Below are 15276 nucleotides of genomic sequence, written 5' to 3'. Positions count from 1 at the left end.
TTATGTACCCTATATCATGACTTCACGAGCCACCACGGTATCCTGGTTGCCTCAGTGCTAACCCTATAAGGGTATGGTGCTAGCGTAAACGATCATGTAGGGCTATTTCCATGGCCGACGGAGCCCCCAAGTGCACCTCACGGCGCACCACCAGCATCTCTGATGAGCTCCTCCACCGGCTCCACCGACTCCTACAACAGAAATGACGCCCGGCGTTTCCTTTGTCAATGGAACAAAACCTGTGACCTCTATTACACGGCGACTCGCGAGATCAATCGTCTCAAACTTTACTTGGAGGCCACCTAGGCAGCCTTGTCGGTGGCTGAGGGTGAAACATTGGCTACCCGTGCAATGCTGGCTGACGCCGATGCCCGAGTGGCAGATAAGGTTTTCTCTTCAAGTATGACTTCCCCCCCCCCCCCCCAATGACCTTTCTTGCCTCAATCCTTCCTCCTTCTGCTTGTAAGCTCTAGAGGCCCAGCTTCAAACCCTACACCAGGCAGCAAATGGAGCGGTAGCTGCCGTAAACGTCAGGGGAATTTTGCTTGCAGATCGCCTGCAAGACATCCCCAACCGCGCCAGGGAGATCGCCAATCATGGAGTCCGCCAAGGAGCCGCAACTGCTATGGCGACAGTGCAGACTCAACTCGGACACGAGCTTCATTTTCTGCAGCCGATCTTTCCTGAAGGAGAGGGCCAAGCAGACCTCGAAGAGCTTGTTGACGAGCTTGATGAAGCTGCCGGGGCCATCAGCGACGTAGTTGATGCAGATTGTGTAATAAACAAGGTCTTCTATGTCCATTAGGCTGTAACTTCATCCATTGCAATGAATGAACAACTTTTGTTGGTACATATCTCTGTATGTCTTTGATTTTTTGCTCTAAAGGCCATACTTATCATATTGGCTATTTCTCGGTCGATGTTCCCTTTTTCTACATTAGCTCTTATGTACCAACCCAAACACTTCGGGAAATATTTCTTCAAATATTTTTCATTGAACGCTTTAGTAAATTTCTCTCCCTCCAAAGTCTGTATAATGTATGCATTGCCAGGCAGACACTGATTTATCCCATAGGGACCTTCCCAATTAGGTGACCACTTCCCGTATCGAACATCCTTTGTTCCTATCGGCAATATCAATTTCCAAACCAACCCTTCTTCCTAAAAAGCCTTAGGTTTGACCTTCTTATCATAAGCCCTGGCAACCTTCTTCTTATTCACCTCAATGTTCTCCAATGCTCATAGCCGATACCCTATCAAATCCTCATTTTCATCGATCATCAAGTTCTCATAATCATTGGCCGTCAGTTGATTCTAGAGGGCCAATCACCTTGACCCTGTCTTCAATTCCCAAGGGAGAACAACCTTATGACCATAAACCAACTGGTAAGGTGAAACTTTTTATGGCACTATGGCAAACCATCCGATAAGCCCATAAAGCTTTTGATAAGTCATGCCACTTTCTCAGGTATTCATCAATCTTTCACTTCATTACCTTGATCAAGCTCTTATTTGACGCCTCGGCCTGCCCATTAGCTTGAGCATAATACGGCGAAGAATTTAGCAATTTAATTCCTAATCTAGCAGCAAAGCTTTTGAATTCATTAGATGTAAACATTGTTCCTTGATTAGTAGTTATCGTTTGAGGAATCCCAAATCGGTGGACAATGTGCTCCTTGAGAAATGCAATCAGGTCCTTTGACGTCGCCGATTTCAATAGGATCGCCTCCACCCACTTGGTGAAGTAATCCGTTGCTACAAGAATGAACTTGTGCCCTTTGCTTGATGATGGGTAGATCTGGCCGATCAAATCTGTCGGTGTTTTTCCCGCTAGCCTACCTAGGGTACCCTAAGGTAGGAGGTTATTTGGTGAGGGATTGCCGGATCTGGATCCTGAAGGTAAAAGTGAGGACACAAGATACAGATTTAGATAGGTTCGGACCGTTAGAGTAGCGTAATACCCTACGTCCGGTTTATGGTATTGTATATTGCGCCCTGCACTTGGGTGTTGAGTTGCCTGTTGACTGCTCTACCGATCTAGGTAGCTCTGCCCTCCTTTATATATCCCGGAGGCTGGGGTTCCTAGTCGGTTATAAGGTAGGAGTCCTAGTAGGATTACAGGGTAGAGTTCTAGTAGGATTACAGAGGAATCCTAGTAGGAGTCCGATTTCATTTTCCTTGCTAGTAGCTTCTTGCGGGTACCTAGGGATCTATCCCTGACAAGCCCCCCAAACTCTTCGTAGCCGAGTAGTACAGGCTTCCGAGTACCGAGGCATCTTCGAGTTCTTTTGAAACTCCATCTTGAAGGTGTCTTACTAGTACTTTCTTAGCTAGCTTAAGGCTGTGAGGTACTAAAACCCCGAGTAGTCTTCAGTCTCCTTTTATATCGGGTGCAATGAAAATCGCACTCCATATGGAGTAGCCCCCGAGCCTTAGGTTGAATCGAAGAATCAAGCTGAAAGTTAAATTAGTCTTGAATCTTATTTCCCTTTGTCTTCCAAATAGATTTGAAAAATAAGTCGCTGATGACACGTATCCTGCAGCCCCTGAGTCTTGAATCCAAATCCCAAGGTTTGGAAAAAAGTTCCAAAAGAACGTGGCATACGGTGTAGAATACGCTCAAAACAGATCTTATCCCTAATTTAATGGCTAGATTAGATCTCTGGGTTAAAAATTTGAAAAACCGGATAAAATCCTTGAAATAATGGTTAAGCAGTTATCTTCCCGAGATAAATCCTCAAAAGCCTCTTAAATCGGGTTCTTCTGCGAGTCTTCCGAGTAGTTTTGCGGCGTCCAGCCCCCGAGCTTACGAGCCAGGTGCGCCGTAGGAGCCACACCAAGTAGATATTAGCATTCAGCCGCCGAGCCTAGGAGCTAGCGGAGCCATTGGAGATGTGTCGAGCGAACTGAAGAGTTGTTGCTGAAACTCGATCTGTTTGTAGGTTCGTAGGTGTGTAGATGAAGCAGTTGTCTTGTTGTTCACAGGGCATGCTCTGCTCTGGGCTTTGGAGCAGTCTGGCAGCACCACGACTACTTCAGCCCCCAAGCTAGATAAGCCGGCGGATGCTGCGATGGCTCGCCGTGCGACCTAGAGAGTCGTGACCTGAAAAAAGATAATGCAAAAATTATGCAGCATAATGCGAAGATAGCAAAATTTATTCAGTGTGAAATAAGCTTATCGTGTCCGGCTCTTGTTTAGGCCATGTAAATCTCCCACGTGTATGAGATCTTTGTCCTGTGTATGCATAGAGGCGTAAGGCGTGATAGAAGAGCTGAGGTTTTATGGATTAAGGCATATGCTACCCGAGTGGATTAGTGACCGTTAAGAGAAGACAATGAATGCAAAAATAAGTAGTCATCATTGTGACAAAAAGAATGCGCATTGTGCAAAAAGTAGTCAGCGAGAGCGCGTGTTGCAGCGCGCATGTCTGTAGGGTGTAGCAAGCTGTGAGCACGAGACAACTTGGTGTACCAAGCGCGTGGGCTGTTAGTCGTCAAACCCTAGAAGTAGTCGATCATGGTGTAGCCCCCGAGGGTAATTTCCGTCGAAAGGCGTATCCAAAATAGTAGTCGATCCTGTGAAGAACAAGTTGGAAAAGGTATAAGTGACTTAGCTTGATTCGTGGAAGATTGTCAACGAAGTCGTGGCGGTTGTTGATGAAGCCAACTAGTCAGAATTTATCCCTGACTAGTTGTCGATGTTGTGAGGCCCGTTCTCAACTAGTTTCTAGTCAAGACGAGTAGTTGAAGTAGTTGCCGGTGTGTCAGCGGTGCGGCGCGAGCTGTAGTCGAGGTTGATGTAGTCGTTCGCTCAAAGATCCGATCTCAAACTCGACGAATCAATCCGCCATGGAGTGGTTAATCTTGATGAAGAGGTCCTTCAGACTCGCCTGATGATCTCAGCGATTTGCCCCATGGTGGGCGCCAACTGTCGGTGTTTTTACCACTAGTCTACCTAGGGATACCCTAAGGTAGGAGGTTATTTGGTGAGGGATCGCCGGATCTAGAACCTGAAGGTAAAAGCAAGGACACAAGACACAGATTTAAACAGGTTCGGACCACCAAAGTAGCGTATTGTATATTGTACCTTCGCTTGGGTTTTGAGTTGTCTATTGGCTGCTCTACCGATCTAGGTTGCCCTGCCTCCCTTTATACATCCAAGGGGGACGGGGTTCCTAGTTGGTTACAAGGTAGGAGTCCTAGTAGGATTACAGAGAAATCCTATTAGGAGTTCAACTTCATTTTCCTTGCTAGTAGCTTCCTTGCGGGTACCTGAGGATCTATCCCTGACAAAATTGATACCCCATCCTCTAAACGGCCATAGCTTTACTATCGGATTCATAGCTGATGCCAGATCTCTTTGGATGTCACCAAACGTATGATATTTCTGACATCCTCTGTAATACCTAAAGCAATCCTCCAACATCGTTGGCTAAAAATACCCGCTGCGCCGAATTACCCACTTCATTTTATAAGCCGATTGGTGAGCACCGCTAACACCTTCATGCACTTCATCAATAATCAACTTCGCTTCCTCTTCCAGGCATATGAGCAACACACCATCAATCATCCGATAGTATAAATCCTCTTCCAAGAGGACATACTTTAAAGCCTTATATTTCAACTTCCTCGATGCCCTCTGCGACGGATCTTTCAAATATTCTAAAATCTCTTTCCTCCAATCATTGGGTAACACGTCATCGAGCAAAATACTAGCTTTTCGCCGATATCCAGACATGAACTGGGCTAGCCGATTTGCCTCCTCATTCTGTGCCTTGGGTATATGCTCAAGGATTACTGACATAAATTCATCCAACAATCGTCAGCTCTCCTCGCAATAATCAAGCAAATCCTCATTGTTGCATTCATATGTACCAAGCAACTGACTGATTACCAACTGTGACTCCCTAAATTTTTCAACCGTATCGGCCTTCACTTCCCTCAATAGCTTGATACCCTTGAGGATTACCAGGTATTCTGCTTGGTTGTTAGTACAGTCGGGGTCGATGGGATAGGCGAATTCAAAACTTGCCCCCCCTGAGGCGATATCAACACCAATCCGACGCCGCATCCTTGGTTGCATGAGGACCCATCAAAGAACATGGTCCACAACATCGATTCTACGAACTCTTCTTGTTGTCCATGATGCCGGGTGACAAAATTAGCTATAGCCTGCCTCTTGACCGCTTTCGCTGATTCGTACATAAGATCAAACTCAATGAGTGCTAAAATCCATTTGCCGATCCTCCCTTTCAAGATCAGCAATGACAACATATATCGTACCACATCATCTTTGTAGACAACTGTACACTCGGCCGACAATAAATAATGCCTCAACTTTGTGCAAGAAAAGTAAAGATATAGGCATAACCTTTCCACTGGCGGGTATCGAGTCTCCGCATCCAAGAGCCTCCGACTGAGATAAAATATAGCACGCTCCTTTCCCTCAAACTCTTGGATTAGAACTGAACCAGTTGATTGCTCATCAGCCGATAAATAAAGTTTGAATGACTTGCCTTTCTGTGGCGGAATCAACACCGGTGGAGACTTCAAATAATCCTTAATATTATTAAAAGCTTTCTGCTGGTCTTCACCCCACACAAATTCCTGATGGGCTTTCAACTTCAGCAGTGGAGAAAAGCCTGAATCTTTCCGAATAGATTCGAAATGAAACTCCGGATAAAATTTATTTTGCCGATCAGGGATTGTAGCTCGGTCTTGTTGGTCGGTGGAATTGTTTCGTTGATTGCTTTGATGCTTCTCTGACTGACCTCGATATCTCTTTCATGGACCATAAATCCAAGGAACTGCCCCACTGATACCCTGAACGCACACTTGTTTGGATTCATTTTCAAGCCATACTACCTTGTGCATTCAAGACTTTACTATAGATCCGCCAAATGCTCTTTGTACCCTCTTGACTTGACCACCACATTGTCAATATAAATTTCCACAATTCTGCCGATGAGTTTATGAATAATGTAGTTCATTGCCCGTTGATAGGTGGCACCGGCATTCCTCAGATCAAAGGTCATAATGACCCATTCATACAATACGATCGCTCGTGGACATCTGAAGGTAGTCTTCGGGATATCTTCCTTAGACATCAGGATCTGATTATACCCAGGATTACCATCCATGAAGCTGATCACTCTGTGCCCTGATGCAACATCCACCGACACGTCTGCTATCGGCATCGGGTACCCATGCATTGTAGTAGCTTTGTTGAGGTTCCTGAAATCAACGCAAACGTGCAATTTTCCATTTTTCATGAAGACAGAAACTATATTAGAAATCCATTCAACATACCGGCAAGGTCGAATGAACTTAACCTCATACAACTTGGTGATCTCAGCCTTATTGTCCTCATGTAGCTTCAGTTTGAACCTTCTCGGGGCCTTCTTATATGGCCGATATCCAGGTTTTATTGGAAGCTGATGTTCTACAATTGATCGGCTTAGTCCTAGCATCTATTAATACTCCCAGGCAAAACAATCATGATATTCTCGTAATAACTCTACCAATTCACGTTTGAATTCAGGGTCCAATTTAGTACTTACAAAATGTCGGCCTTGGTCTATCTCCTACACCAATATCTACTTCTTCTAATTCACCAGCCGACATAAATTTGTGCCCCAACTTGCCCTCTTGATCAAATTCTTCATCCATTAAAACACATCTCCAAAGCCGACTTCTTGGATCGGCTTTTGTCCTTGAGCGGACGTTTTCGGGCACTCCCCCTTGGCTCGTTTACAGGCAGGATATCGGCCGATTTTCTAGGCTTATCGGTCTTTTTCTTCGGGCGCCATATCTTGGCGGCCCCTGACTCTATCTCAAGCTGCTCTCGCTGCCTTAGACGTTGCACCCTTCTCTTCTAAGAATGGGTCAAGCCTCCAGGACACCATCGCGGGTTCGATTCAGTTCGGCTTTGCCTAGCCGATTGCTCTTGCGGGAAACTCAACCTTTCATGCACTGGGACTCTTTTTTTGCGACCGATCACGATGATCGTACTCTTTAGATCGCCTGTCGCGCATCGGCCTTCCTCCTTCCTGAGACCAGTAATCAATACAATCGTGGACAAAGCTACATTGCCTCTTGTAGTTGTGGTGATGGTCCTAGCGTCCATTGCACTCTAGGCAATCTCAAACCGAGGGCAGCCTCAATCATTCATTCCAGCAGTGAGCGAAGAAAGGACAATGCCAGTGTGACTTTTGATTGCGCTGTTTTGCCACTCTGCGCCTCCGGTCCTTCTCTTATTGACGCTTGTACTTGTTCAGCAACATCTGTGATGTTACCCTTGGATGATGTGCGCCACGTCTATTGTCTTTCTGAGCATGATGACCGTCATCCTTGACCTCATCGGCTAGAGCCTAGACTTTAGGATCAACTGACCAAGATTCTCTTGCCCTTTGTGACATCAACACCTTGATTTTCCCTCCCACGAGTTCCACCATGTTAGCACCTGAGGCCGGGAAGGGGTGTTGATCGATCTTCATCGTTTTCTTGCTTTCTTCAATCTGAATCCTTCCTTGTTCAATAGCTGACTGGATCTGTTGATGGAACACCTTGCACTCATTAGTGTTGTGCGAGTTGGAGTTACGCCACTTGCAGTACTTCTTATTCTTCAACTCATCGGCCGATGGGTTGGTTTGGGGAAGCTGGATTTGCTTCTCCCTTAGTAGGAAATCAAATATCTGTTGGCCTTATTATGTCGAAGTTGTACTTCTCTATGTCGGTCTTGCCCCACGGGCACAGGGCTGGCTTCATGTACTTGGTCCACTCGGCCGATCCGACTTCATTGTCCTCATCAGAGTCTGATTCTGCGGAGCTGATGTGTGCCCCCTTCTTCTGGTATCAGCTTCCTCTGGAGTCTTGATAACGGCTTTCATGAGCCTATACCATCTGGATGATGTGCCCCAAACTCTCGAATTCCTACACTGAATACTTGTCCTTGATGGCTGGTAGCAACCCTTGAAAAGCTAGTTCCGCGAGTTGCCCATTGGTCAAGTTCAAATTGAAACATCGGTTCCTCACGTCGCGGAATCCCTGAATGTACTCTGGAACCGATTCATCATTCCTTTGTCTGATAGGCCCGCCAAGCGCATTTCATGAAGGTCGATGAAGAAGTACTTATGGAACTGCTTCTCCAAATCGGCCAAACTGCGAATAGAGTTAGCAGGTGGGAGAGACACAAACCAAGTAAAGGCCGATCCGGACAAAGAAAGTGAGAACAACTGAACCATTAAGGCATCTTCCGTGGCAGCCTCTCCGCATTGTGCTAGGAATCGGCTAATATGCTCGATGGTCGATATGTTGTCTTGGCCGGAGAATTTGGAGAAGTCCGGCAGCCTGTACCGATTAGGCAAAGGTACCTGATCGAATTCTTCGATGTACGGATGTTGGTACATGTATGTCTGGCCTTTGGGCTTTAAGCCGAAGTGGTGCTGGATCACATCAGCTATCCTGCTGGTCCACTCCTCCTTCGGTGTGATGGGTTGAGGAGTTGGGGATGCTTGGCCCGGGATCAGCGTCTGGGCGGTCCCCTGTGGTTGCCCTTGGTATTCTCTGTAATCTAACGCCACGTGGTACCCTAGGGGATGCCCTCCATCGGCCTGATAGTATACAAGCTGAAAGTATAAATCAGGAACGTCCTGTACATAGTACCACATGTTGGCATGAGTCTTCGGCTCATCCCTAGGCTGCTGGCTGCTTGAAGCTTGTGGTTGCCGATACCCTTGTTCATGCGGCATTAGCATTTGCGGGTGATGCCCCCCGCACATAGGAGTCATCGAACTCTCCGGTGGTGGTGGAGGAGGTTGACGAGGATAGCCACTCGCTGGGTGAGGAGCGGTGTACGGTGGCCCACTCGCCAGCTGCTGCGGTGTAGCAACTAGAGGCGGCATTCTAGGAAGCGTCTTCCTGTCCACTAGGTTCTTGCCTTTATCCTCAGCCGATAGGCGCACCTGGAAGTACGCGGGACCCTTTTACTTACCCGGGTGCCCATCAGCCACTTGCTGGATCAAGTTAGCCAGCGTGTTGACCAGAACTCCAGATTGGTTGATCAACGCGTGATGTAAGGCCGTGTTAACCGTGTCTTGAAAGCTCACTGCACCAAAAGTCCCAGCCGACGGATCTATTGGAGTCACCATGATAGATGGCGTCGGCAGTTGGTTTTTCTGGATCACCTTGCCCCTTGTCTTGCTAAATGACTCCAACCAGAGCTTGGTGAATGCATCTCTGTTAGCCTCGACCAGCTTCTTCTGTTCCTCATTGAGATTCTCTAAGAAGACCTCGATGACGTCTTCCGCGTGGTGGTTCTGTGGCATGGTGAAGTTGTTGTTGTCGTGTCCCACTTGGCATGCCAAAAAGCATGTTGCCGCAAAAATAGGATGGTGAATCTTGCGGAGCACGACACGCTAAGCCTTAGGAGCTCTGCTTATCTCCACTGCACGTCCTGCAAATCAGGTTCAGGACGTGCTAGTCAATTTGACCTGCAATTAATAAGGGAAAAGAAATTTAATCAGTAAAACAACATGCTAGAGTTCCGAATAGTTCCAGGAAACGCATCAGCCGGGACGTCTGATGCATGAATCCATACATCAGCTGTAGAGCCGATTCCATAACTGATCAGGATTAAGAAATAAAAACCTTAAGATTAAATGCTTACATTTAATTAAACTAAATTTATCATCATCATTAGTCGAATCGGACTTAACCGAGGCAGCGTTGACAGTAGGACGATTGACGGTGGGTGAGTATCCCGAGCGACTTAACCGAGGCAGCGTTGACAGTAGGACGATTGACGGTGGATGAGTACCCCGAGCGGGAAGGAAAGGAAACGGTGGGAACCCCTGTTTAGCGTCAACACCGTCAAGTAACTGCTGTCCAATTTTCCTTCGGACCATTCTGCTGTCATTTGCCTTGATAAACTGTCTGAAACACCCCCCCCCCTCCAGAAAGAGCAAAAACTTCGGCTCGTGTCAGGGTTTGGCAAAAGCAAATGGAATGAACAGTACAGTGTCGTATGTCAACGGAAAAGATATATGGTAACACAATATGCTTTTTCAAAGCAAACACGAAAAATGTGTGGCCAGAAGCTATACTGTTTGGTCATATTTGCAGAATCTTCCAACGGTAACTGATCATGTCCATGCACCAGGCAGAGGGTTCTCCGATGGCAGATCTTCAGCAACAGGGCCTGCAACATCCACTGCGTGCCAAGGACCGAGCAGCACTAATCCACCGTCGCCCAAGCCGAGTTCCGTGCCGGCATCCCTTCAATCCTGATGTGGATCCCGTCACCAGGACCAGCGAACAGTAGAGAAGCGGCCCGCAGGCGGATGCCGGCGAGGACGCCGCCTCCATCCTCTTCTACCTCCTCGCCGAGCCCATCCACGCGCCGCGGTCGAGGAGCTGATTGTTAGCTCCCGACGGATTTGGAGGAGGAAGATGAGCAGACAAGGGGAAGAACGGGAAGAACTGCTAGCAGAGAGGAGGAGTGATTAACAGAATTTGGTCAGGTACAAGTTGTTTGATGATTCTCCTCTCGGCTCTACTTAAGTTCTACTTAAGCATTACATTCCGGGCCGGACCCATTCTGGGCCGGTGACTCGCACGTTGGGCTTAGCAGGCCTGGAGCTTTGCCTCCTGTTAGCTTCTTCAGGTGGCTGATGGGCCGGGCTGCTGACACTGATCCTAGAGGACCCGCCGCCGCCGAGGCCCTCCTGTCATGGACGCCGCCTCTACCACCACCTCCTCCTCGACCTCCTCTCCGCGCCGCCGCCCGCCTGCCGGGCAACCGTGGGCATGGGCATAGGCATTATGGCGCGGCGCCTCTTCCAGTGCGACCACCTCGTGTGCCGCTGTAGCGATGCTTCGTCGCGGGAGGCCCGCTCCGCGTGCGCCGGCGCGTCCCCCTCCAGCGTGGGGCGCGATACAGGCGGAGCTGCACTTCGTGGAGGCCTGCTTCTGCCGGCGCCCCCAACGAGTACGCTGCCACGCCTTGCGGAGCGGGGCCTGGAACAACTTGTACCGCTGCCGCGCGCGACACGAGAGCGTCGGTGCTGGCCGCAGCATTTTCCTGTACCGAGTCTGCTTCACGGACGAGCGCGGCGTCGAGTGCCCGCTGTGCCACGGTCGTACCACCGTGGCGGTCAAGTGTCCAGGCCCGCGATGATGAGGAAACCTCCGTTTGCGCGCGTCCGGACGCGGGGCTTGGCGTCGCGGCCAGCCCAGCCGTCGAGCTGCTCGAGCACCTGGCCATCGCCGAGCAGCATGTCACGGTCCTAGTAGCGGCGGCCGGCGGCAGCTCGGACCTCCTCCCTCTCCTAAGCAGCGGAGGCGGCGACGACGACCTCCGCCTCGCCTTCTCCTCCGATGCGTCACGGCGTGCTGGTGGCGGCAGGCTGTCCTCCCTCTTGTATGCTGCATCGGCGGCGAATCGATCTCTCCGTCTTTTCCTCGCGGTTCCGCGGGCGCAAGCGCGCGAGATTGTTTTGCCTCCAGCCTGCGGTTCGCCATTCCCTGGTGAGAAGGATAATTCTTGTGCAAAGCTTGGAAACATTGGCAGCCCTTGGATTGGCTTTGGACGTTGCTCCAGAGGAGGCTCGTTCGTTCGGCTCGACCGCTCGACAGGGACGACGATGACTACAGTCGGTGAAGGAGTCCCGTAGGAGTCACTCGCTGTGGGAGCGAGCGAGTCTCTCGTTGCCGCGGGACGGTGAATGGATTACTGCTACAGCTTCACCCATCACCGTAGGGACATGAGTAACCAAGGGCCTGAGTGGTTGTCTTCTCCCACCGGTCTGGCTCGCATCAGAGATCCAGGTCCTCTGTGGCCTGGCTGGGAGCATGCACCAGCATCATGTTTGAATGCATGTGTCAGTAGAGCCAGGCCACACTGAGAAGATGATTGGTTACCCTGATGAGTGAAGAATACCTGCACGCCAACAACTCTCGGAACTATCCCACGCACTCAACGCTTATCATGGGAGCCAGGTTCTGCGGAAACGGCCGAAATTTTTGCACCTCCAGAGCCAGGCCCCGCGCGCTCGGATTGCATCTCGCCGGCCAGGCTGGGACCCCAATCAGGTATCCAATCAGGGGGCCCTTGCACCCCATGGGCCTGGCCAGGCCTCATCCGGCCAACCAATCAGGCCACAAGAGTCCCAGACTCCCAGCCATCCAGGCATTAGAGATGCTTCAGAACCAACCAATGCAATAGAAGTAATTGATGTTGAACATTTCATTGATCACATCACCACACCTCTACCAATCCCTGTTTTATCAGCACAACCTGAACCTTCGCATGATGATTTAATCGAGAAGGAACAAACACCGGGAAAGAGCTATATATGTCCAATTAGCACAGGACTTCTGACGGAGGTAGATCCAGGTACCTCCCTGCCGAGTGGGGTCCAATTCTTCAGAGAACGACTCCGCGAAATGACCAGGCGTACAGGTACTCGGCTGCACGGTGGGCAAGAACGTTCGGGATCAGGATCTAGGCTGACTTGGATAGCTATGGTATCATGTATCTTAACCGACCCGTTTTCTTGTATACAACCCGAGTAGATCTTGACCTAACTTGTAACCCACGGCGACTCGGCTATATAAGGGAGCTGTGGGGGTACCCATCGAAAAAATAACGCAACTAGCCTACTCATTCCACGAACCGTAAACCAGTCAATACAATCTAGAAAACAAGACGTAGGGTGTGGCTCGAACCTGTCTAAAACCCTTACATCTTGGTATTACCATCCAGTTCTTGGCTCTGACATCTCCCTCACCTACAAATCTACAACCTGAGCGTACCCCGGGTAGACTTGCCGGAGTACAAATCCGACAACTTCCTAGCAAAGAAAATTTTGAAAAACTATCCCTTCAAGCAGCTGATTCTAATGCTGATCTTTGTCATCGTCTTGCACAATTTTGCACAGCCTCTTATAGAGTAGAGAAGATGACGGATACCAAAGAGTTGGTGGAAGCAGGAGGCCCAAGAAATAATAGCTTGCTCGATCAAGGTGGGGCTGGCACCGGTGCAGGGGCTGCTCAGGGTCGCAAGTGCGACTGCGAGCGAGCGCGTCGTAGAAGGTCCACTTGCAGCCAACGAGCAGCTCACCCCCCGCCGCAGCCCTCCTTGTCCATCTCTGGCGGTAGCCGCCTCCGACAGTAGCCACGCTAATCCGTCGCCTTCCTGCGTCCCCACCCAGATCCTAACCCACCGGTTGTCTTTCCAACCGTCGGCGACCGGCGCTCCTGCCACCTCGCCGCGCGGCCACTCAACCAGTCACCACTGCCGAGCCTCTCTGTTTCCCCCAACTCCTCTTCTAAGACCGTCAATTATTGGAACCCTAGCAGCCCTCGTCTCCGAACTCCGACCGCTGCTGCACGAGGAAGAAGAAGCATAGGAGTTTGGGCCCACCTGCAGCGTCGGCGAGGCTTCTGCGATGTCTCGCCTCACAATAGCGCGTGTGACTCCTAGTATTTGCGCTTGTGCAGTTTCCGAGCATGTAGGTGACCTAGGTTAGGCAGGCCCGGTCCTGAGAATTTGGGAGCTCAGGGCAAGACTTAAAATATGAGGCTTTATGATGATGATGATGATGATGATGATGATGATGATGATGATGATGATGATGGCAGCAATGATGATGATGATGATGGTGGTGGTGGTGGTGATGATGATGATAATATATCTATATGTAAAATGTTACTGGTAAACATTCAATGTGCATAAAAAATATTCATATCAAACAACATTGTATACATATTACATAAAAAAAATTTCGCTTTCCATTCTAGATGTGAAGTCATTTTAACACATAACCTTTTTCCAGTTCACGTAAAGGTATGTATAAGAAAAATTGGATAAGACGATACTAGCCACACCTCTGTATTGTTTGTTATTGACAATAAGAGTATCCAGTATTGTGAGATCGCCGCGAGAACCATGATCAATCTCAAGGATAGAAAGCATAAAGATTAGCTAGCTATAACACTATTGAAAAATCAGAAAAAGAAAAACTAAATGGAGAGGGCTTCGCATGCTATGCCGCTAAACGACAGCTCTACACGGCGACAACTATATATCGCGCGGCGACAAAATAGCCATTTGTTGTGCACACGGCGAGACGCGCGAATTCGGCCCGTTAGCATTTCGGGCCAGGAACACTGTGATGATTTTTGCTATCGCATGCAACAACTGGGTGGAAGAGAGGGGACTGGATGATGCTATGCGCAGTGGGCTGCCAAGCCTCCAACTGCGGCCCATGTAGCTTGCAAGCAGACCAGCCCAAGTATTGGCCTAGATGGTTTTTATTTCTTCTTCTTTTAATTTGACTGCATTTGTCCTTTTTCTTTACTCATTTTTTTCCTTTCTGGTTGCTTTCCTTTAAATTTTTCTTCAACTTATATGTATTTTTATTTTTTATTCCTTAGCTCTTTCTTATTTCTTTTCCTTTTTTCCTTCCCATCCTTTTGTTCACACCGATCCGGACAATGACCTGCATGTTCCAATTCATGTTTGAGGTTCATGGCCCATTATGACAGTCTTTTTATCTTTTCCTTTTGTTTTCTTCCTTTCCTTTCTTTTTATCATTTTGTTTTCTTCTACTCTCCCTATAGTTATCATTATCTAGTTTGTAAATAATTTTTTCAACGATTCGTATCATTCATCTTTATCTCTTATAAGTGGATCTTAACAAGTTTGCATTAGATCTTAATAAATCTTTATTCTTGTGTTTTATTTTTCCTTTCTTATTGGTTCCTAATTCTTTTCATTTCTTTCTTCTAATCTACTTTCTGAAATTCTATTTATCTTTTTAGAATTTGAAGCATTCATCATTATCTCTTTTTATTGGATCTTAACAAACGCATACACGATTGTTCGAATAGTCAAAATTCATTGTTATGTGGTACATATGGATTATTCGAGGAATGAAAGTTTATTGTTTTGATAGTAAAAGGTCATTGTTTGCGATGTGGACTGATTTGTTCACGTTATAGATTAATTTATTTATAATATAAACTCATCTTCTTCATGTTAAATTACTTATTTGCTTTATAAACTAAATTGTGAAACGTTATGGACTCATGTACGTTGAATATAGCTTTATCAATATAGACTAATTTTGTTCAATATGTAGAATAATTTGTTTGCATGTGTGCTTATTTTGTTCACCCTGTATAGTTTTGTTCGTTGTGCTAGTCTGCTTTGTAAACTATAATCATTCAGTGATGTGCGCTCATTTGCTCACATCTAGACTTATTTGTTGACTA

Source organism: Panicum hallii, chromosome 2, assembly GCF_002211085.1.
Source record: "Panicum hallii strain FIL2 chromosome 2, PHallii_v3.1, whole genome shotgun sequence".
Taxonomy (NCBI): Eukaryota; Viridiplantae; Streptophyta; class Magnoliopsida; order Poales; family Poaceae; genus Panicum; species Panicum hallii.
The sequence above is the reverse complement of the archived record's forward strand: the minus strand, read 5'-3'. Positions refer to the sequence as shown.